At 40.1% G+C, this 23988-nt stretch overlaps 1 protein-coding gene across 26 annotated transcripts in view; it reads right to left on the bottom strand.

The window, feature by feature from the left end:
- SIPA1L1 (signal induced proliferation associated 1 like 1) overlaps positions 1-23988 on the bottom strand; it is a 376811-nt gene that overhangs the window by 236650 nt on the left and 116173 nt on the right. For 18 of the 26 annotated variants that reach the window (XM_043548047.1, XM_043548055.1, XM_043548062.1 and 15 more), the window contains one exon: positions 11474-11545. The exons of the other annotated variants lie outside the window; for them this stretch is intronic. The gene's annotated coding sequence lies outside the window, so the exon portion shown is untranslated. The remainder of the gene's footprint in view (positions 1-11473; positions 11546-23988) is intronic. 26 annotated transcript variants of the gene reach the window in all.

Below are 23988 nucleotides of genomic sequence, written 5' to 3'. Positions count from 1 at the left end.
GAGAATTAATTAGCAACAAATATCTGATGCTCATTCATTACTTTTTTCCCCCTTCATCAGATTCATGGCTCCATTTACTTGTTCTGTGATCCCATCATGTGAGTCAACTGTGGATAGGCTGGATGCACACTGGAATGAGTCTTTCAAGGGACATCCTAATGCCACAGAATATGGTGTTGGTTGATTTCCTAGGTGGAATTCCTCTACCTCTGGCCAAACCCTACCCTACTTTACAGACCAGAGAAAAACATGCCCTTTATGTGACAAGCAAAGTGCCTAATGTTTTTGTGTAAAAGTATTTGTCCATTCTGTTCCCCCTAAGAGGAAGAAGGAGAGTAGATTCTTGAGGAAAGGGGTGATAGGAGACAAATATCAAAGGCATAAGAGGGAGAGGCAACACTACATATGAAATAAGAGAAGGAAGAACCACCACGGACATCTGGCTCTAGCCACTTTGTAAAGCCTCCTAATGATCAGAGAGGGCACTGAATTTTGTGACCTGGAATGGTAGAGGCTCAGTGGGAGGTTTAGGGTTTTTTGGGGGGGGGTGGGCAATGACAGGTATGAAACACTAAAAACCAGCTAAGGTTGCTGCTGTAAAGGAACTAAAGCAGTGGCTCTCTATCTTCTCCATACCAGAAAGCCCATGTTACAACAGAAAATATTTTCAGAACATCCTCCCACCCAATCATGAAGAAAGGGATGGTTGCAACTGCCTGAACTTGTCCACAACCTTCATTTTGAGAATAGGGGATCTAAGCAGGACATCAGCCAAGCATGCTCAGATCCTCTCTGTGCTTGGTCACCTTTGCAATGGAGAAAAGATGAGCTGCTGGAGACAGAGCAACACCTAGTGTTACCAAAAGGAATTAGGAGGATTCTAATTTTAGTAATTCTAATTACTTTCTAATTTACTTTCTAATCCCCTTCCATACAGGCCTGTTCCCCTGAATTAGTATCTATCACCTATGGTAATCCCAAGCATTACACTAATCACTGTTAAGGGACAAAACAAAATATGGTTTAATTAACAAAACACTCAGTGATTTAACACTCAAGTAGGCATTAAGCCTAGACCCAAACTAAAGCAAGATGTGGGTTACAAAGATCATAAGGTTATCTACTTTACTCAGGCTTGTGCAGAAGACAACAGACCAAAACCGAAAAAACCAGAAGTCCCAGGAAACCGAACAGGAGCAACAGACCAGGAACTTGAACCAGGAACAAAGGGACCAGGAACTTCAGGAGAGCATGTCACTGTGGGACCAGGAATCAGTAGGTTCAGTAACAGGTAGGTGTTTCCTATCTTCTGTCTTCTCTGATGGTACCTATATCGAGCACAGTCTGCCACTGGGGCAGGCCAGCAACCAGTATATTGTACTAAGCCCTTATATAGTCTTATTTACCAGGCAGATTTTCCCCCAAGGTCAGGTGACCTTTCCAACCTTTTCTAAATTTTCCCACCATTGTTCCTGTTACTAGGGCAGAACTCTTCTACGCTTGCCAAATCAGAGGTAGGGATAGAAAAACCATGCCAAACAGAGCAACAAGAAAGTGAAACCAATATGGAGGGTAAAAAAAAGGCAGATAATTCCTAATTCCCCTCCTTGACGGCTTAATGTTGCATTACAGGCATTGTTAAACAGTGACTTTGGACAAAACTTTAACTGGTGGTTGCACCATTCTGTTGAGAATTAGTTTATAATTAATTCCTTTTATCCTACTTAACTTTTCCCTTATCCAGTACACTAACAGCACCATACAGATAATGATTAGAATTTGGATGATTAGTATTACCAGTACTGGATGAAGAAGAATACTCCATGCCTTGCTGTAATCTGCAGAACCACTGATAGATTTTCCCACCAACATGAAAAAGCCGATTCCATCTCTATTCATTTTAGAATTTTTTCAGTCTTTTGAGTAGAATGGTGTACTGTTATCATGACCTTTTTACTTTCTTTTTCTAATTATTTTAGATGTTTCTTGAGGTCAGGGTGCTGTATCATCTGGCTTAATAGGGAGATGTTTACTCCTTGATGAACAGGCTCAACATGATCATATAACAGGTAATAAGCAATAAATGATCTGCACCGTGACAGTGGAAGACGACAAATATATTCTTAACTGCCGCCATCACAAAGGAAAACAATCAGGAGAGGGACTGGAGCCATTCCAGAGATGAAAGCCTCCACCATTTGCCCAGAGGCTTTACAGAATTGACAGAGTTAAGAGCTTCAATTGACTTTCAGCAGCTCCCACTACTTGTTTTTGTGCATGACAACCTCACCCCCCCCCCGCACACACACACTTTGTTGCACCCCACCTCTTGCCACCTACATGGCATCAGAGGTGCAAGAATGACTCTTTGCAAGTAGGTGGAGTTTAGTAGAACTTGACCTAAATATATTTTATGTGTTAAAAATAAAAAGTGCTCAGATACAAAGGTGATACCAACAAATTTTAAAAATGAGTTTTAGGTCTATTATTCTGTTCAGTATTTTTTTCTTGGTGAAAGCAACAGTTTAAGAGGTTCTGTACAATGCCACCCCTCCCAACAGCTCTCCATTTCTTATACCTCGGCTTTCTGGTTGTACTCCTTTCTTTCCCTTCCATCTCCTTTTGTCTCCCACCACTCTTAGCTTCACACCTTCTTTACTGTTGCCCTCTGTCCCTCAGACAGCCTCCCATTCTCTATGATCACCCTTTCCTCAAAATGTATACCCTTCCATCAAGCCTTCTGTGTTGACTTCCATACACATGGATAATCACATGCCTACTTGCATTTAAACTTTGTATATACTATATTGTATTTGCCTAAGTCAGATTACACTCTTCCGGGCAAGAATCTTTTCTTAAATATTATGAAAAAACCCTGTGCCTTTATTCTCCAAAAATTACTTCTCTTATAAAGTTTTTATTTGTGGTACACACCCCTAGTCCTAGGCATCAACTGGAAGGGATACACCCCTAATCCTAGGCATCAACTGAAAGGGATACACTCTGTTACACAAAATCCTAGACAACCTCATTGCCTGGGAGATAATCCAGATGTACATTTGTCATTAATAAGAGATTCTTCTCCTAGCTTTAAATTACCAGAGTCTATTTTCACATGTGTATAATGGGGGAGAGGGAATAAAAAAACCTCTCAAAGCTTAAAGCTCTTGTTCTTTAATAAAATCCAGCTAGCACCTCCTTTCTTAAGCTCCCAAGGTTGATCTTAACACTATTTTATTACTACAGATCCTGGAAAGACTTTTTTAGACACTAGCTGTTTTTGTACAAGGCTAATTGCTATTTTACAGAGACATTTCTTTTTTTTTCATTTGCACCATATGCAAAAAAGAGAGAGGTTCAAAATAAATGCAAATATCCTTATGTAACTAGAATGCCAGCCATAATGCTGAATATGAAATTATTTTTCCCCACTTTGATTCAGTTTCTAGGAATGAAAAATAAAACTTTTCTTACTGCCCCACTTTTTAAAAGAAAAGATGATTTATTCTGGATTGGTACACAGTTTAGTTTTTAAATACAGCATATAAATTAGGCATCATTATTTAGTTTCACCTGCAAGAAGGGCAGGGTACGATATCATGAACACAGGAAATTTTTGTACGTGTCTCTAGCTTTACAACTTACCGTAAAATTTTGTCATTTATGAGTGCCAAGCAAACTTACAAAAGGCAAACATCATCTTCCCATTCTTTTCTCCGGATATGAATCTATATAAATTTACCACAAAAGTATACAATATAGGTCCAGTTTAAAAATATATTAAGCTGCTGACAGATTCTTACCTCTATAGTTGCTGACTGATCTGCAACACAAAAACTCCATAAAACAACTTACTTTCCCACTCTTTCTATATTTTAGTTAAGGACTTCGGTGGAATGCGCTAATTTGGACTTGAATCATCACATGTGAACATGAATTTGCAGTCTCTCCTAAATTCCTAGTGAACATCCGTCCACAACATAAAACTGTAAAACAGTACATGACATTTTCCAGTCTGCTGAAGAATGGATTAGAATAGCATGGATGTGCCAGTCATAACTGCACTGGCACAGCAATGTTGGGAAAAGTGAGGGTTTTCACAACTGCCAACTCTATAGTATGTCACATTCTAACTAGAGTTCATCAGGCTCCTGCCCATGAGCGCTACATTTAGATTTCCAATCCTTTTAAATAACATAACAAAATATATATAAAAGTTTTCAGAAACATCCATTTCCTGCAGAGAGATTCTTTACTAATAACAAAAAACACTGATTGAAAGCATCAGTGAAAATGAAACATAAGAGTAAAGCTTCCACAGATTTCAAAATAAAATCTGTAACATATAGTTTAATTCAGCACTATGGAACTTCCCTGCTAGCATGATCAGTATATGATCTCCATCTCTCAGAATTATTTAAAGTGCTTCAGGAGAGTCTCTTAATTTTATGCACAACAAAATCAAAACTACAGTGACTATCAACTGCCCAAACCAAGGACAAAGCTCTTCTAATCCCTGCCATTCTGTGTATTCCTAAAATGCTATATTGCATACAAAAGGATACAAGACAATACCCCTTGTGTCTGTCACACTCGAGCACAATTCCTACTTTTGGTTGTACTATTTCACAAAGTATAAACCAGAGAAACCCACAAATTACCCAAACATGCTAATCATTTTGTTTTGTTTAAATGAATATAAAAACGTCAATATTATTTTGTATTTCCTTCAAGAATTCAACTGTTTTATGGGAGGATAAAATGGATGAGCCCACAGAAGATACAAAAATTGCTTTTATTCCTGAAAACACAGCTTTGATATGCTAAATTAAAAAATAACCCAAGTCACCAAACTGCATCCTCAACGAGCAATCAAATAGTTAATGAGGCAGAAAAATAGGGAAGGAGAAAGTTATGATTACTGCACAGATCCATGACACACAAATCAGGTAGATTAAAAGGGAGAAAATTGTATTTTAAAACTTCCCTTAGGCCAAAGGAGCAGGCTGTATGATAAAATATATGGTCATCCCTCTGCCATGTGATATTTGATTTTAGGGCCTTGCAGGTTGGTTTCCCAATGGAGGAAGACATGCAATTTGGGTATCTTTTTAGTATAACTTGTTTTATTTGCATTCCTTTTATTTACAGTCCTTGAATGAAGATGGTCCAACAGCACATAGCCAATCTTTCCCTTCAGGAATCTCAGCCAGAACACCCGCAACTGGCTCCCAGGGAGCAACTCTGCCTCCAGAATTAATTCTAATTAAAGAGATTAGAAAGGCAGACAGCTAGCTCTCCAACTGCTTACCACAGCTCCCCACAAAAAATAAACAGCATTTTAAAAAAAACCAAGCAAACAATGCAACATTTCTTCAGTCATACACTTCTTACAAACTAAGAAAAAGAACTTTTAAGACTATGTCCAACAGTGCCATCTGATAACTCCTGCCATATTAGAGAGTATTTAAGTAAAAATGTATATATCTGATACAACTTCCCACTCAGATAATAGAGCATAAGCTCTATTATGGGAACCTCAGAGGTTCCTTTGAACTCTGAGGCAAACAATTAATCTATGGGAGAAGGTAACTTCATTTTTAATCAATAGCCAAAGGTTTTTAGTATTCTTATATGGAAGTTATAAAGCTTGATTATTTAAAACAGCTTTAGAAAAAGGCTAAATATTAAACTAGTGAGACATCTTTCTGCTCAGTAGATAGACTGGCAGTTCCAGAGTTGATCGTAGACAGCAGAGGTCACCTTCATTAACTGACTTGAGGATTGGGAGGAAGAGGAAGGAGTGATGGTATGAGGGTGCAGAGCTGATTGGGGACTGAAATGGTTTACCGCAAGGGTCTCAAAGTCCCGGCCTGCGGTAAAATGAGTTTGAGACCCCTGGTTTACAGCATGAGGACAGCAGACAGTGATTTAATGGAGAAGGTAGGAGAGAGGGAAAGTACAACAAAAGAAATGAAAAAAGGTGCAGCTTTGGGAGCATGACAACACAGGTATTTTCAGCTGTGCAGGTTGGTGTGGGGGGGTCGATTTTTTGAGCCCTGGTCATGGTAGAGGGCCACAAAATCCTGCAAAAATCTTACATACCATATTGAGCTGTAATTATGAAGCACCCACTACAGCAGACTAAACTGCTCACTGAAAAATTTCTAGCCAAGTAAGATAACCAGCCACATTACTGATGCTACATAGTGTCTCTCTAAAACAGTTTGCAAAGGTCCACATTTAAGATTTTCATGACACTACAGAGAAGGAGCTAGGCAGTATTTGGATTCCATTTAAAGTATATCTTACTCAATTGTAAAATTTCTGTTCTAGCTGAAAGGCAACACTTGTGGTTTCAATCCAAGAGAAAATGGGTCCAAGTTGTCCAAAGATTTAATCTGGCATTTAGTACAGGTTTTAGATACCTATACAGATGGTTGTGAAACTCACATGTCATTTGTCATATCTGAGCCATTTCACTGAAAGCTGAAGCTAAGCTGTAGGTCCATTGCTGGCCTTCACTGCTGAAGAAAGGACAACTGCTTTTGAGACAAAAGCAGTGCAGCAGCTGGGCTCCCCAAGTGCTCAGCCTGACCCACAGCTTCATTTCCATTAACACAAAAGTATTCAATGACCAGCTGCCTGGGCTGTGCTCTCTTCTCCCAGGCCCTCTTTCAATTTCTTACACCTTCCCAGATTTCTCCTTATTTCCCTTTTATTCCCAAGGGTCACTTTAAGAAGCAGCAAAGTCTGCAAAGAATGAGCATCCCACCTCACCTGGTGTGTAAAGAGTAATACAAAACCTTTGATCTTAAAGCAAAGCCAGCTGGAGAAAAACCAGGAAGGAGCTCAGACCCCAGTCAACTGTGTAGTTCATCATTTTGCCAGGCTACAATCCCCTCCTGACTATTGGTCCATCCTTGGAAAAAAAGCATCCAATGTAGTGCTTGTTCCTCCCCTGCAAAGGGAGCTATGGGCAGGTCTCAGCTATCTTCCCTCTACCATCCACTCCCCTGTGGAATTGTCTCCTCCTGCTGGAAATTTCACTGTCGCAAGCACTAGTGAGTTGTATCAGTATCAGTGTGCACATGCACATACTGGTGTGTCCACTTGTGTTCATGCATGAATGTCATGGGAGGAGGAAAGAAGGCAATGCACACACAAAAGTGAGCCTGAGGGGCTTTGCCCAGCATATGCTGTGATTGAGCCCTATGAATCTTAGGTGATGGATGTTTCTGGGCGGTGAGGGATAATGCTTGTAATAAGTCAGTGGAGAGTCAGGAGAAAGTGATTCATAAACAAAATAAAATAGAAATGGAAGAAAAATTGGGGACAAGGCTGGGGATGAGAAGGAAGAAGAAAGGAAGTGGGAGAAACTGACGTAAGTGGACAGAAGAGATAAAAAAGCAGATTTTAAAGGGAATAAAGGATGATTCTGAAAATACTCTTAGGAAGCAGGTGAACATAAAGAGAAAAAATGAGAGCGAGAAAAGGACTGAGAAGGAGAAAACAGATTAAAGACAGACACTGAAAAGATATAGGGAAAAATATGATGTCCTGGAAAGGAAAAAGGAGTAAAGGAACAGGTGAGCAGTGAAGGAAATAGAATAAGAACAAAGGCAAAGAGACTGAATGATTTTAATAAAGTTATCAAAACGTTACAAAAAAAAGCCTAATACAGGTTTAATTTTTATCTGTAAACAATAGGTATGATTCTGCACTACCTTCTTGTATTTTGTGTAATTATTTATACCTGTGTAAATCGCTGCTAAATCAGAATAGTAGCAATTTACACTCACTTTGTATACATGTAAATAACTATGCAAAGGTGCAAGGCAATGAAGAATCAATCCCAAATATACAGTATGTTGAGCAGTTCAAATTTGACCATAACACCCCTCAATTTACCAATATATAACAGTTTGTGTATTTTAAAAAAGAAAAGGAGTACTTGTGGCACCTTAGAGACTAACCAATTTATTTGAGCATAAGCTTTCGTGAGCTACAGCTCACTTCATCGGATGCATACTGTGGAAAATACAGAAGATGTTCTTATACATACAAACCATGAAAAAATGGGTGTTTACCACTACGAAAGGTTTTCTCTCCCCCCACAAACCCACTCTCCTGTTGGTGATAGCTTATCTAAAGTGATCGCTCTCCTTACAATGTGTATGATAATCAAGTTGGGCCGTTTCCAGCACAAATCCAGGGTTTAACAAGAACATCTGAGGAACCGGGACACACACACACACACACACACGGGGAAATAGGTTACCTTGCATAATGACTTAGCCACTCCCACTCTCTATTCAAGCCTAAGTTAATTGTAACCAATTTGAAAATGAATTTCAATTCAACAGTCTCTCACTGGAGTCTGGTTTTGAAGTTTTTCTGTTGTAATATCGCAACTTTCATGTCTGTAATCGCGTGACCAGAGAGACTGAAGTGTTCTCCGACTGGTTTATGAATGTTATAATTCTTGACATCTGATTTGTGTCCATTTATTCCCAGAAGTCACCTACTACAGGACAGGCCTAACAAAGAAAATTTGGGGGGGGGGGGGGGACGACCCCTGGATTTGTGCTGGAAATGGCCCAACTTGATCATCATACACATTGTAAGGAGAGTGATCACTTTAGATAAGCTATTACCAGCAGGAGAGTGGGGTGGGGGGGGAGAGAACCTTTTGTAGCGGTAAACACCCATTTTTTTCATGGTTTGTATGTATAAGAACATCTTCTGTATTTTCCACAGTATGCATCCGATGAAGTGAGCTGTAGCTCACGAAAGCTTATGCTCAAATAAATTGGTTAGTCTCTAAGGTGCCACAAGTACTCCTTTTCTTTTTGCGAATACAGACTAACACGGCTGTTACTCTGAAACCTGTGTATTTAAAGGGAGTTATGGTCAAGTGTTGTATGCCGCTCAGAAACTGTTGCTGAGGCTACATCTCTTTGCTGGTAAACTACTAGGTTCTACTCTTCTTCCCTCTTCCATGCACTCCGCAAATTCTCAGTTTCCCTCTTCATTCATTCCCTCCACTCTACATTTCTATACCACAGTCTCTCTCACACACCCAATCACTCTCTCATATACTCCTCCCCTACATTCATTCATTTTCAGCACTGAAAAATGGTGCTTGAATATCACTCTCTAAAGCCAAATGAAGGGGAAAAAAAACCCACCAGCCCACCAAACCAGACAAAGTTTGATTACAACCACCTATACACATATGCCTAATGGGAGCTCTCTGCACCACCTAGTGCATACGTGACAGCTAATGATGTGTGTACATCCACACCACACACAAACAACCCTTCTACATATACAAGCTTTCATAGAATCATAGAATATCAGGGTTGGAAGGGACCCCAGAAGGTCGTCTAGTCCAACCCCCTGCTCGAAGCAGGACCAATTCCCAGTTAAATCATCCCAGCCAGGGCTTTGTCAAGCCTGACCTTAAAAACCTCTAAGGAAGGAGATTCTACCACCTCCCTAGGTAACGCATTCCAGTGTTTCACCACCCTCCTAGTGAAAAAGTTTTTCCTAATATCCAATCTAAACCTCCCCCATTGCAACTTGAGACCATTACTCCTCGTTCTGTCATCTGCTACCATTGAGAACAGTCTAGAGCCATCCTCTTTGGAACCCCCTTTCAGGTAGTTGAAAGCAGCTATCAAATCCCCCCTCATTCTTCTCTTCTGCAGACTAAACAATCCCAGCTCCCTCAGCCTCTCCTCATAAGTCATGTGCTCTAGACCCCTAATCATTTTTGTTGCCCTTCGCTGGACTCTCTCCAATTTATCCACATCCTTCTTGTAGTGTGGGGCCCAAAACTGGACACAGTACTCCAGATGAGGCCTCACCAGTGTCGAATAGAGGGGCACGATCATGTCCCTAGATCTGCTCGCTATGCCCCTACTTATACATCCCAAAATGCCATTGGCCTTCTTGGCAACAAGGGCACACTGTTGACTCATATCCAGCTTCTCGTCCACTGTCACCCCTAGGTCCTTTTCCGCAGAACTGCTGCCTAGCCATTCGGTCCCTTGTCTGTAGCGGTGCATTGGATTCTTCTTTAATACATAGAAAACTTTATACACCTTTTGTAGACTATTTAGACAAACTTTTTTTTTTTAATCTTAGGGCTCCTTTTTTTAGTTTTAAAAACTCGGAGGAAATGTATGTTAAAATGTTGCTATTACAGTTAAAGTTGAAATGTTTTAAAAAAAATTATACAAAAATACATAAGAATATTACCATTAAAAAGTGCAAAGCCTCCAAAAGAATGGAAATAATCAATTCATGACAAGTTACATGTTTAAGATATTAACTGAATGCAGGAACTATAAGCGTAAAATATTGACATTTTAGTAACTCAAAATATGAAAAGTATAGACAATGACATTATTAAAAGGAGGAAATTCCCCATAAAAATTCTAAAAACATTAACTCAAACCCCACAAAGCATAACTCACAACACAGACATTATTGTATGTGTACATTTTTTATATTTCTATATATAATGTACAGTTAGTACCTTATGCTGAAATAATTTATGAGTTTACCATCATGGTGTCTATCACACTGAGATCTGTGTCTTTCATCAGTGCCAGCTAGGGGTATGAGAGGTGGTCTTATAATATGTATAAGCTGTGACTACAATTAGACTGAAACAAGCTCATTTTCACTTATAACCAGAGAAAAAATGTGAACTCTGATCTTCAGAAGTGAAAGCCCTAGTGCATAAACACAAAGTTATCGGTTAGCTTTCTTGAGCATATTTAGATAAATGTGAGCTTCCAGTGTGTAGCTGTGACTACATGGTCTAATGCAATTCTCTGGTATATTAACAGGGAAATATAGAATAGGAACAGGAAGATTATATTTGGCACTCTGGATTTGGCACTGGTGTGACCACTTCTGGCATACCGTGTACAGTTCTGGTTTTCACAGTTCAAGGAGGAGGTAAAAAATTAGTCAGGTTTCACAAAAGAGCCAAAAGAATGATTAAAAGCTTGGAAGACATGCCTTGTAGCGAAAGACTCAAGGCTCAATCTGTTTAGTTTATCAAAGAGAAGGTTATGGGGTGATTTGATCACAGTCTATAAGTACCTACATGGGGAGCAGAAATTGGATAACAGAGGGCTCTTCAGTCTAGCAGACAAGTGTATAACAAAATCCAATGGCTGGAAGTTGAAGCTAAACAAATTCAGACTAGAAATAAAGCACATTTTTGACAGTGAGAGTCATTAACTATTGAAACAACTTATCGAGGGTTATGGTGGATTCTCCAAATTTTTAAATCAACATTGGATGTTTTTCCAAGAGGCATAACTCTAGTTCCACCACATCTATTGGACTTGAAGCAGAAATTAATTCAAGCAAGGCTTATGGACTGTGCTATGCAGGAAGTCAGAACTGATAAACACAGTAGCCCCTTCTGGCCTTAAAATTATTAACTTACCTTTTCTTACTTTACAGATCCTAATTTCTGCTCTGTCCCTCATGAACTCAACAATAAATACTCACTAGAAACCTGCAAAATCAAAAGTAATTTATTTTAGTGTTTTTAAATTGCAATAATAGGTGCAACCATTGTTGCAGTATAAGGTATTAATCGGCTCAAAAAAAATTGTAGCACGCTGAAACAGAGCATATTTCAGGATCTTTGATACTTTGTCAGCCAACCTCCCAAAATTTTAAAAATATATAATTGTTAACAACAACAACAACAAAATCACATGCATACTAATCAACATGTGTTTGCAGCATACTTAAGTGTTCTAACAGTCACAGTATATACCATGAATGTATACTAAAAGGCTACAACTAAGCAAAATGCATGTATTTGTTTATTTTGATTTCTACATTGCACGTATCCATACCTTCTTGGACTTGTGCAAAATTTTAAAACACAAACTAAATCTTGAACACGTCATACAGACATTTAAAATAGCTCTCCAATTCCAGACCATACATGCTGAATCAAATATACTGAGACTGAAGTAGTCTCAGATTATCAAATGCCTTAAATCATCAGTTCTCAAACTATGATATATGGACCATGTCCACAGAGTGCCTGCTTATGTCAGTGGAGAGCTGGCTGGTCACACAATACTGGCTTTCCTTGTTGTTTCTAACTGCTAAATTGCATGAGAAGAAGCTAAAAATGTATTATATGCTTTCCTAATATTAATTTTCCATTTAATCAATTGCTATAGTTGCCACAGGAATATTCTAAGATGTAGATGACAGAGGTGGAGGACTATGCCACTGGAAATGATGAGTGGTATCCAAGAGACACTTTTTATTAGGATGAATTGCACAATAAGAAAGTCTGAGAACACACTAAATATGTAATATATTTTCTCTCTCTCCCACACACTCACTCCTTTCTTCTTCTTTCCAGGTCTACCCTAGGAACCTGTAGACTTTCTAACTGTAGGATCTAACTCTAACTTTCTTTGGGCCTCTCAATGGAGGCTTGATTCAAAATGGGTGTACATTCCACCATTTTGAAGAGCAGAGGAGTCAAACTCCCAACCCACAGGCCACATTGTGACCTTCTTGATGTACTTGGCTAAAATCTTTCAGACAGGAACCAAATGTAACAAATACCGTATTGTCTTCCCAAATCTGCAGACAGCCTAAAACAATGTCGCAGAGGCATGAACTCCCCCACACTCCGTAATGCATGAAGGTGGCACTTTAAACTAACCAACTATTTCACTACTGTATGCAATGGTGGTGTAGCTGTGTTGGTCCCAGGATACTAGAGAGAGACAAGGTGGGTGAGTTAGTATCTTTTTTGGGACCAACTTCTGTTGGTAAGAAAGACAAGCTTTCAAATGAAGTGAGGAAAGGCTCTGACAGGGTGGAGACAGTGGGGAAAGGTTTCAGCAGCATGGAGCTGCCAGAACCTTTCCTTGCTGCTTCCCCTTGCCAGAGTCTTTCACTGCAGTGAGGAGGCTCCAGCAGCAGGGAAGCAGAGGGATACTACACTACTAAAAAGAGCAGTGTAGATGGGGGAGGCACTGCTTGGATCTGTAATGAGCCATATTGGGTATATACCCTAGGATTCAGGCTTATAGGGCGCTCTACTCGCCTAAGCCATGCGTCACCACTAGGTATTTATACCCATGCTAGCTGGGCGTGCAGAGTCTGTATTCTGCACACCACCACAAGTGTAGATGTATCTTAGAATACATACATACATCTGTGTACGTCTCCAGGAAGCAACACAATCCAGAAATATGCTATGTAACACAAGTATTGACTAAACAACAATACCTAGACAAGATGCAGAATCTTCAAAAGTAGATCCTAACACTATGGAACCACTGTAATCAGGTTATGATTTTACTCTATTTTTACAGTTTGTGCAGTACCTGGCATAATAGGGCTCTGATTCTTGATTGGGGCACCTAGGTACACAGTAATACAAATTATAACTACTAATACTGCTAACTACAACAAACTACAGAAAACAATATTTATACCCTGTGTTAATCATACAAATTAGTTAAAGGGGCAGCTGACACAAACAACAAGAATCTATCAGACTCTAGATGCGGTTTAATAATTACACAGCTTCAGCTAGGTATGCACAACATTTACAAAATCCCAAATTTTGATATAAATAAAATCATTAAATGCAGGCTGTTGTACTGTGTTTTTTCAATCCTTATTTTTCACATAGTCTATAATGGTTATGAAAAATGGTTACTTAGCTTATAGTAACTGGTTCTTCAATCATTGTCTACATGGACCCAACTTCTGGTGACTAGCAACCTCATAATCAGGAGGTTGGTGCTAGGGGTCCTATTTAAACAAGCATTGCAGAACAGCTCTGTCAAAGCAGACATCAGAGCTTGAAACCTCAACTAATGAACACTTTTGCGCGAAAGTGTGGACTGAGCCCCACATAGTTATCTTGCAAATTTCTGAAATAGGGATACTTCTTAAGAGAAGTTGCAGGTGCTACCTGAGCTCTAGTGGAGTGGGTTTTAACATTCATAGGCTGGATTTAACCTAGCTAACTCATAAAAGGATCTAATACAGCTGGATACCCATAGAATCTTAGTGCATAGGGCTTGACCCATAACACTATCTGCAAAGGCTACATATAAAACAGGGGAGCTCCTGAAGGTTCCTGTTCTGTCCAGGCAGTATGAAAGAGCCTTGAATACATCCAGGATATGTAGTTTAGCTTCCCCTGCGTTTAAGTGGGGTTTGGGGTAAAAAATCAGGAGGTGAATCAATTGATTTAAGTGAAAATCAGAGACCACTTTAGGCCAGAATTTGGAATGAGTATTAAGAGTCAACTCGCCTTTTTTGAATACCAAATAAAATTGGCCCGTCATAAGGGCCTGAATTTTCCCTATCCTCTGAGCTGATGTTATGAATACTAAAAACCACAAATTGGTGGTAAAATGAGCAGGTTGCTAAGGACACGACAATAGAAGTGGTCACTGAATGTGCCCCCACAGCAGGAGTATTTAGAGCAGGTTGCAGAGATGTTCAGGCCACTAATTGCCCCTCAGACACTAGGTATTTTAGCTCCTCTCTTTATTCCTATGGAAGCTTCTCTAAATTGTGACATCTTGTCCCAGTTCAGATAGTCATATTTTTGACAGCAGAGCCCGATAATAGGAGTACACCTTCCTGTCAAATCAAGCTTCTTAAGGGTCCTTCTTTCTTGGTGTCATCTTTTGAGACCCTTATTCCTTTCATCTTCCATGTGATCCAGGATTGGGTAGGTGATAAAGCATTCAATTCCACGCTGCTTTCTAGGAAGTGGGTGCCACTGATGCTGGGATATGCCACAAGAACTGGGTTGTGAACTGTCTTTTGGTCAAGCCACATGATCAGATATAGACATGAAGGGTCTTCTGTCTCATCTTATGAGTAGGGGTTTACTTAAATTGTGGAGAAATCACAAATTTTTTGTGGGTTGATCACGGAATAAAGAGCAAATCTGGCAGATGTGTTCACCCAGTATATATACACAAGTATTGTACTGTACTACTGTTACGTTTGTAAATTGCCCTAGATAAGGAAGTATGCACAGTACTTTTGTATACTTTTATCCTAGATATAATCTAGAGTAAAAGTACACGAAAGACCAGATTTCATGGTCCGTGATGCATTTTTCACAGCTATGAATCTGGTAGGGTCCTACTTCTGAGGCAGGGTGGGCGACCTTCAGTGAAATGCAATATGCAATTCATGAAATTAAATCCCTTAGCCCTACCACAATTACTGTAATATTTTTTAAAACTATTTTGGCAGTTCAAAAGGATGAATCTAAGTAATTCAACTCTTCTATAGATGAATCATTGCTCACATGTCTATGGAGAAATGAAGATGCAGCTGTCTTCCTAAATTAGGAAATATAGCATCACATAATTCTACATATATGCCTCCCTCCCATGGTATAGACTACTGCTCTTTCAAGCAGCTGCAGTCTCTTCAGGCAACCCAGATGGCCCTACCTCCATAACGATCAATGAATCTACTAGGCTTCAATCTGCAACCACAAATAGAGAAGAAAAGGTAAATAAGAGACCTTGACACATCCTCCTCCGGAAAAAAAAAAATCACTATTTTTAAAACCAAGTTTAACCATTTACTGCCTTTTATGACATAATGATCAGTGGGAAAATGAATTAAGATAAACTAAATTACAGTTTGAGATTAAGTTTTGGTGTGTTAAACGAACAAAAGATTGCAGTGCATCTGACAAGATGGTGAGATAATTACAGAGGTAATGAAGGCTTGGCACCCAAATAGCCTTAGGTGTTTAATTAGGTGCACATGGTATTTTGAACATAAGTAAAAAGCAGCTTTTTTGAGACACAGTTATTCTAGAAAAATTACTTGTTAACGCATGTATGCTCTAGTTCAGAAGACTGATACCCTAAATTATAGCATGCCATTTTTAAAAAGAGGCTTCCAACTAGTCTTTGCCTATAGGAACATAGCTCATGAATACCCTGGAACAATTCAACAAACCGAATTTGGCCACAAGTACAATTTCAGTAAACAGAGATGTCCACAAACTGAACTCAGAAATAAAGGAGAGAAATATGCTGTCCTCAGACTGCAAGCTAAACACTTGACAGATAAACAAGACCTGCACACACAGTGAACGCAGTGCATGACCTTGATTAAGCAGTCCAGTGGTGTAAACATGAAAATGTGTGTTGTCACTTGGAAAACTACAGTGTAAGTCTCAGCCATTGAAATCACTTCATCCTTTCAAAAAATACAAACAATACCTGAGAGAAAGCTAAATTATATAGTTTTCAAGAAGTTGGGAAAAAAACTGTCCTTACTTGCCACTGGTAAATATAATTATTGGCTAAGAGCACATCTTCCTCTCCACCTAAGAGGGTCTGGACTCAGTGCGAGTATGTCAGGTCCCCCCCCATACTTAGTCCAGGAGTGCTGGAACAGGGGGGCCAGGAGCCATGCCCTCCCCCCCCACACACACACTTTTAAGAGTGGGAGGGTTATGCCCTCTCACTTTTTACCGGCCGTAAGGGCGAGCGATGAGGGGATGGGGATGGAGAAGAGTGAGTGAGGCGCAGGGCCACGGGGAAGGGGCAGAGCTGAGGGGAAGGGGCCACTGTTCCCATGCCATTGGGCCCCCCCATACTTTTAGGGACCTTCAGCGGCTCCTGACTTAATCTTGTATTTTGCGTAGGGCCCATGGAATGTTTCAAGCACTACCCCAAGGTATGATGGGAGGGAGATGGGATGACAGTTGCCAGTGACTTGATCACTTCTCTGTAACTTTATGTGAGCTACCCACCAGAAGGAAGTCAGAGTTAAATCCTAGTGAGGAAAATAGAAAGGAGCATAAACACTGGCAAATGAAGTGTAAAAATACAATTAGGAAGGCCAAAAAAGAATCTGAGGAACTGTTAACCAAAGACTCAAAAAGCAATAGCAAATTTTTTTTAAGTACATCAGAAGCAGGAAGCCTCTTAAACCACAGTGGGGCCGCTGGACAATCAAGGTGCTAAAGGAGCACTCAAATACGATAAGGCCAGTGCGGAGAAACTAAACGAATTCTTTGCATCCGTCTTCATGGCTGAGAATGTGAGGGAGATTCCCAAACCTGAGCCATTCTTTTTAGGTGACAGATCTGAGGAACTGTCCCAGACTCAGCTTTCAGTAGAGGTGGTTTTGGAACAAACTGATAAATTAAACAGCAATAAGTCACCAGAACCAGATGGTATTCACCCAAGAGTTCTGAAGAAACTCAAATGCGAAATTGCAGAACTACTAACTGTAGTCTGTAACCTACCATTTAAATCAGCTTCTGTACCAAATGACTAGAGGATAGCTAATGCGATGCCAATTTCTAAAAAGGGCTCCAGAGGTGATCCCAGCAATTACAGGCCTGTAAGCCTGACTTCAGTACCGGGCAAACTGGTTGAAACTATAATAAAGAACAATATTGTCAGACATACAGATGAACATAATTTGTTGAGGAAGAGTCAACATAGTTTTAGTAAAGGGAAATCAAGCCTCACCAATCTACTAGAATTCTTTGAGGGGGTCAACAAGCATGTGGACCAAGGGGATCCAGTGGATATAGTGTACTTAGATTTTCAGAAAGCCTTTGACAAGGTCCCTCACCAAAGGCTCTTAAGCAAAGTAAGCTGCCACAGGATAAGAGGGAAGGTGCTCTCATTGATTGGTAACTGGTTAAAAGATAGGAAACAAAGAATAGGTATAAATGATCAGTTTTCAGAATGGAGAAAGGTAAATAGTGATGTCCCCCAGGGGTGTGTTCTGGAACCAGTCCTATTCAACATATTCATAAATGATCTGGACAAAGGGGTAAACAGTGAGACAGCAAAATTTGCAGATGATACAAAATTACTAAAGATAGTTAAGACCCAGGCAGACTGCGAAGAGCTACAAAAGGCTCTCTCAAAACTGGGTGACTGGGCAACAAATTGGCAGATGAAATTTAATGTTGATAAATGCAAAGTAATGCACTTTAGAAAGCATAATCCCAACTATACATATAAAATGATGGGGTCTAAATTAGCTGTTACCACTCAAGAAAAAGACCTTGGCGTCATTGTGGATAGTTCTCTGAAAACATCCACTCAATGTGCAAGCGGCCGTCAAAAATGCATACAGAATGCTGGGAATAATTAAGGAAGGGATAGATAATAGGACAGAAAATATCTTGTTGCCACTATATAAATCCATGGTACGCCCACATCTTGAATACTGTGTGCAGATGTGGTCACCCCATCTCAAAAACGATATATTGGAATTGGAAAAGGTTCAGAAAAGGGCATCAAAAATGATGACAGTGATGGAACGGCTTCCATATGAGGAAAGATTAATAAGACTGGGACTTTTCAGCTTGGAAAAGAGACAGCTAAGGGGAGATATGATTGAGGTTATAAAATCATGACTGGTGTAGAGAAAGTAGATAAGGAAGTGTTGTTTACTACTTCTCATAACACAAGAACTAGGAGTCACCACATGAAATTAATAGGCAGCAGGTTTAAAACAAATAAAAGGAAGTATTTCTTCACACAACACACAGTCAACCTGTGGAACTCCTTGCCAGAGGATGTTGTGAAGGCCAACACCATAACAGGGTTCAAAAAAGAACTAGATAAATTCATAGAGAATGGGTCCATCAATGGCTATTAGCCAGAAAAGGCAGGAATGGTGTCCCTAGCCTCTGTTTGCCAGAAGCTAGGAATGAGCAACGGGGGATGGATCACTTGATGATAACCTGTTCTGTTCATTCCCTCTGGGGCACCTGGCAGCGGCCACTGTCAGAAGATAGAATACTGGGCTAGATGGATCTTTGGTCTGACCCATTAGGGCCATTCTTATGTTCTTAGAGTAATATCTGAATGAAAGACAAGAGCCAGAAAGGAGAGTGCCCAGTAGAAAAGGGAATCCTCAAGAGAAGCAAATATCAAAAGCTTATCAACACTCCCTAAAACCAGAAGAACAAGAAATATCTCTGATCTTCCAATGTAAGAAAGCCATGTGAGGGCACATTTTTCTGGCTTCAGCTACTATAGAGTAAATGAACTCTCAAAGGATAGGTAACCTAAAACAAAGTCTGCTGTCCATTCCCCTGACAATGTTGTTAGCAAAACTGTATTGCAATGCTGAAGAAAAGTTTTAATTTTACCTATTTTCATCTACTAGTAGCTTTACGTTAGAAAATATTCATTTTTTTTATTATCATTTAGGGAAGTTGACTTTAAAAAAAATAGCTCCCTAAAGTTGGTAAAGCCATGCTAAACAGAGGAAAGTTTTGGATGGTGGTGTGGGATTTTTTTTGTTTTTAATATAAACATTTATAAGGTGTTTATCATTGCATTAACTGGGCTCACTTTACATATCCTACATTATAATCAAAATCATTCCCTAATAGAGGGACCAAATACACCACACACCCCTTTATCACCTGGAGCACAAATACAGTCTCATCAGTAGGTTGAGAGGGGAAAAAAAAAACCCCCCCACACACACACCAGGAGTACATGGGCTAGCCATTTGCAAAACAGGGCAAAACTGTGCATTTTTTAAACACATTAAGAGTATGGCCAGATCTAGCTTTAGGCATATTTCTCATAAGTGCCTAGCAGTGAAAAAGCCCTACCTCCAGCTTCCTTTACCCTCTTGAATGGTTCTTAAGCATTCTGGATGCAGGCAATTGGCAATGGATCATAGACGGCCAATCAATCAGAGGTAGCTGGCCACAGACTGGTAAGCCACTCAGGTTGAGACCACATCTTATATATCCTGTACAACTCTAAATTTTGTCAGCACTCAGCGAAAATAACAAATAGGTCAATTAGGGCTTTTTATGTAACTAGCGCCATGAAGTTCTTCCTAAAGGTGATTCTCAGTGTGACAGGGTAGTCGGTTTGTTAAGGTCAGTGGTGCCTAGTGGTCAGACCATCCCATTACATAATATGGCCCTATGAGATTTCAAAAGGTCAAATATATACACACAAGGACCTAGGACAGAGGGGATGTGGTCCCAAGAATAAGTGGTACATGGGAAGAAATCCCATCACTGTGTCTTTAAGACCCTAGGGCGAGGAATCTTGCAGAGTGGGTCAGGCAAGACTTCCCTCTCAACCAATCAACTGGGGGTGAACTGAAAGAAGGGAACCACCATAAATGCTGCCTTCTCCCTCACAGTAGAGCAGACAGCAACAGCAGCGAGCTGACCTGCTGAACCTTCAGAGCCTGAAGACTAATTGGGGAGAAAGGAGACAGCTCAGGGAGAAATCGCTACAGCCCTGCCTGCAGCTGACTAATTTATAATCCAGTTCCAAGGAGACGAGCTGGAGACTCCTGTTTTAAGAGACCTGGCCAGGACTCTTATATGGGCCCAGATGGGGTGACCCGCGGTAACTAACAAAGTGAGTTATACTTGGTTAAAAGACTAATAAGTCAGACCCCACAAAGGGGATACATGTCTCAAACCAATTTTGTGTGGGTAACTGACTTAAAGAATCTGAGGGGGTTCTCAGTGCAAACAGACCTTCGGGACACAAGGAGCATGTGTTCTTGCCAATCTGCCTTCTTAAGAAAACAAGTGACCCAACTCTGCACTAGCTAAAACTTCCTATTGGCCTTGACTGTCAGTTCCAGTTGGAGCATAATACATTAGTCCAACCTGGAAGTAAACATGGATGATAGAGAAACTCTACATCCAAAATGAAAGGGTGCAATCTTCTAGCACACCACAGATGAAAAAAACTTTTCTGGAAATTATTACTATAGAAGGCCAGGAGCAAAGAGCAGTCAAGTAAAAATCTGACAGTTCAAACCTCATGAAGATAAGGCAAGTAAGACTCCTTCAACTGAGAGAGTGATTATTTTGAGAATCTAATAAAGTCTAATCACCCCAGCCTCTCTTTCACCCAGGCAGATTTAGACAACTAGTTTTCTTCCAGGACACTATCTCTACCAGACTTTAGAAGGGTAAATACATAACAGCCAAACTGAGTCAGACCAATGGTTCATCTAGTCCAGTAGCCTGTCTTACAACAGTGAGTAAAGAAATGACTCAGACTGGGTCTGAAGAAATAACATTGTAGTCTTTTGGGGTAGGGACGGTTCTTTTCATTCTGTGTTTATACAATGCCTAGCACAACAGGGTCCTGGTCCGTGTCCATGGCTGGAGTTCCTGGTAATAGCAAATAATAATAATACCATTACTACAATTGCTAAACATACATATTGAACAAGAAGGTTGGCAGAATGGAGTTGAGTCACGCCCTATGACCTTCTAAGCTCTCTCCAACAGTCCCAAACAAACGTTTGAAGGCATTTCTTCTAACCTTGCCTGTTCCTGTTGTTAAATCAATGTTATTTTGAAGTATTTGCAAAGACATCTGCTTTCTCACTATTGCCATAAAATGCTTGGATCCCAAGATAAGGGTGCCATACAAAACCTTAGATTACATAGACATAGTTTACTGCTGAGATTTAAGGCTTTTATACCATAACAAGCTCTGAAACCTGAATGGTTGACATCCAAACACTTGGAGATTAGATGATGACAGTTCATTAGGCAAGAACATCAGCATCTACATAACATTTCTTTAGCAAATGCCAGACTACATTATTGAGTGAAGTTTAAAAAAAGCATAGCTTTTGTTCATTAAAGTAGTTCATTTACATGCCCCTCAAGCTTTTGTCTAAAAAGAAAGGTTTAACTCACACAACTGTATGAAATGAAAACCCTCAAACAAGTTGCAAATATCATTAAAGGGGTTAAGGCACTAAAAGTGAGCAACTGCAATGAAAAGAGTCTCCAAACAAGATGATTAAATCCATTTTTTAAAAACTTAACTGTCACTGAAGAAACTTGGACCTTTGGCTTAGTGATAAATTGATCATGGTTGAATTCAAAAGAAAAATTTGCCAGTTGCAGAGTAGATGATTTCAACTCTAGATTAGTCTAAAGAAGGGAGGGAAATTTCTAAAAATATATTCTACTCCTTCCATCTTTGCCCTGCTGACATTTCAGTAACAATCATTTGTGAAGTGGATGAACGTGTATAATTTTCACAGGAGGTGCCCAATAAGAGTATTTTAGACAAGGTCTCGACATACATACATATGCACACACAAAAAAAACCTTTTCCCTTTTTTCTTAGAACTAGATTCATCACCCTTTTGACCACTATTGAGCTGCATCATAATTCTAAACAAAAGCTCTTTACATTCTTTTTCTTGGTTATTAAATTATAGATTTGCTGTGCAGAGAAGTTTTTTTACATTTCCTGTGAAGCTCAATTGTGAGAGGGAAGGCCGCCTACACAGCAGAGAAAGTGAGAAAAACACTTGCAGAGCTGAAAAAAATATACTGCTGTGGGCGTACATAGGGAGGGGAAGGAGGGAAGGAAGAGATCCTAGTCCTAATGAGACGACTTTATTTTCCTATATCAGTCTGGGAAAAAACTAAAATACATTGCTTAGAAACGAGCAAAAGGACTGTTCTCTATTACAAACAAGCAAGCTATCAGATGTCAAGTGCCAGTATTATAAGTAATTGTAAGATACAGCCATTGCAAGTTCATATCCTTAATGTGTGGGTCTTTAAGTCTGGGCAGGAATGCTGCCTTTCCCACACAATTTTTGCAACTCCCTGTATAGGATACACTCACAGAAAGGAAGCCACCTGTGCACTAGCAGCTGTTCAAAGCTTAAGGAGCCTGTGACGGAGTATACAGACCCCACACTGGAGAGCAAAGGGTTAATGAACAGCTCTGGGCCCAGGTGGCCCCAACCACCCACACCTGCAAAGCCTGCGAAAGCTGGAAGAAGAGCTTTAAAAAGGGGAGCAGAGTTGAGCAGCTCAGAGGCAGGCAGTGGAAGGGAGCAGATGGCTGCTCTAAGGGGAAAGTGCTGCCCACAAAATCATTACCTCAGACTTGACAAGCGACCTGCACAAACCTACAAAAGTGGAACCTTTAAAATGTTCCTCCACATTTAAATCAGAAAACTGTTGGCACAAGTTCCTCAGCTGATTTCCACTGCCATATTATCAGAAGGATGGAGGCATTTTCTAAGGTAGATAGGACACAAAGGCACACCAGCACAAATGGGGAAGTTAGTGACCCAGGGCCTGGTCTTGTTCACATTTAAGTTAATGGGAGTGAGTTTTGCCATTGACTTTGATGATAGTAAAATCATACCCCACAACAGGGAGAACTACCCTAGTGCTTCTGTGGTAGTGTACACAAGCGTGGCTCCTACATAAGGCTGGGATTTTCAAAGTCAATAGAAGCTGGATATCTAACTCCCTTAGACATTTAGGCTGAGATTTTCAAAAGGGTCTAACTCCCATAGCTAGTCAACATTTGGACTCCTGCAACTGCTGCACACTCAGCCACCGTGGAGGATAGCTTCACATATCACCCACTAGTGACACTCCAAAAGGATAGAATAACACATGCTGACAGACTCAAGAAAGTACTCATCCTCCTCTGGAGGAATGCACCATAATAATCACTGTTACAAGCTGAACATAAAACTGGTAAACATAAAATCAGAAACCCACTGTGACAGGGTCAGGCCAGATGGCTATAAGAGAGTAACAGAAGGCAGATATATTAGCCCCAGACTAAGTAGGTCCCTTTTCCTTGGGTAAGGTAACAGGGAAGGTTCCAGAACAATCAGGAACCTTCTGGAGACAATTAAGACAGGCTGATTAGAACACCTGCAGCCAATCAAGAAGCTGCTAGAATCAATTAAGGCAGGCTAATCAGGGCACCTGAGTTTTAAAAAGGAGCTTACTTCAGTTTGTGGTGTGCGTGTGAGGAGCTGGGAGCAAGAGACACTAGGAGCTGAGAGTGAGAACGCGGACTGTTGGAGGACTGAGGTGCACAAGCATTATCAGATACCAGGAGGAAGGTCCTATTGGTGAGGATAAAGAAGGTGTTGGGAGGAGGCCAT

Source organism: Chelonia mydas, chromosome 6 (assembly GCF_015237465.2).
Source record: "Chelonia mydas isolate rCheMyd1 chromosome 6, rCheMyd1.pri.v2, whole genome shotgun sequence".
NCBI classification, from domain to species: domain Eukaryota; kingdom Metazoa; phylum Chordata; order Testudines; family Cheloniidae; genus Chelonia; species Chelonia mydas.
This window is presented reverse-complemented; position numbering and strand designations above follow the sequence as displayed.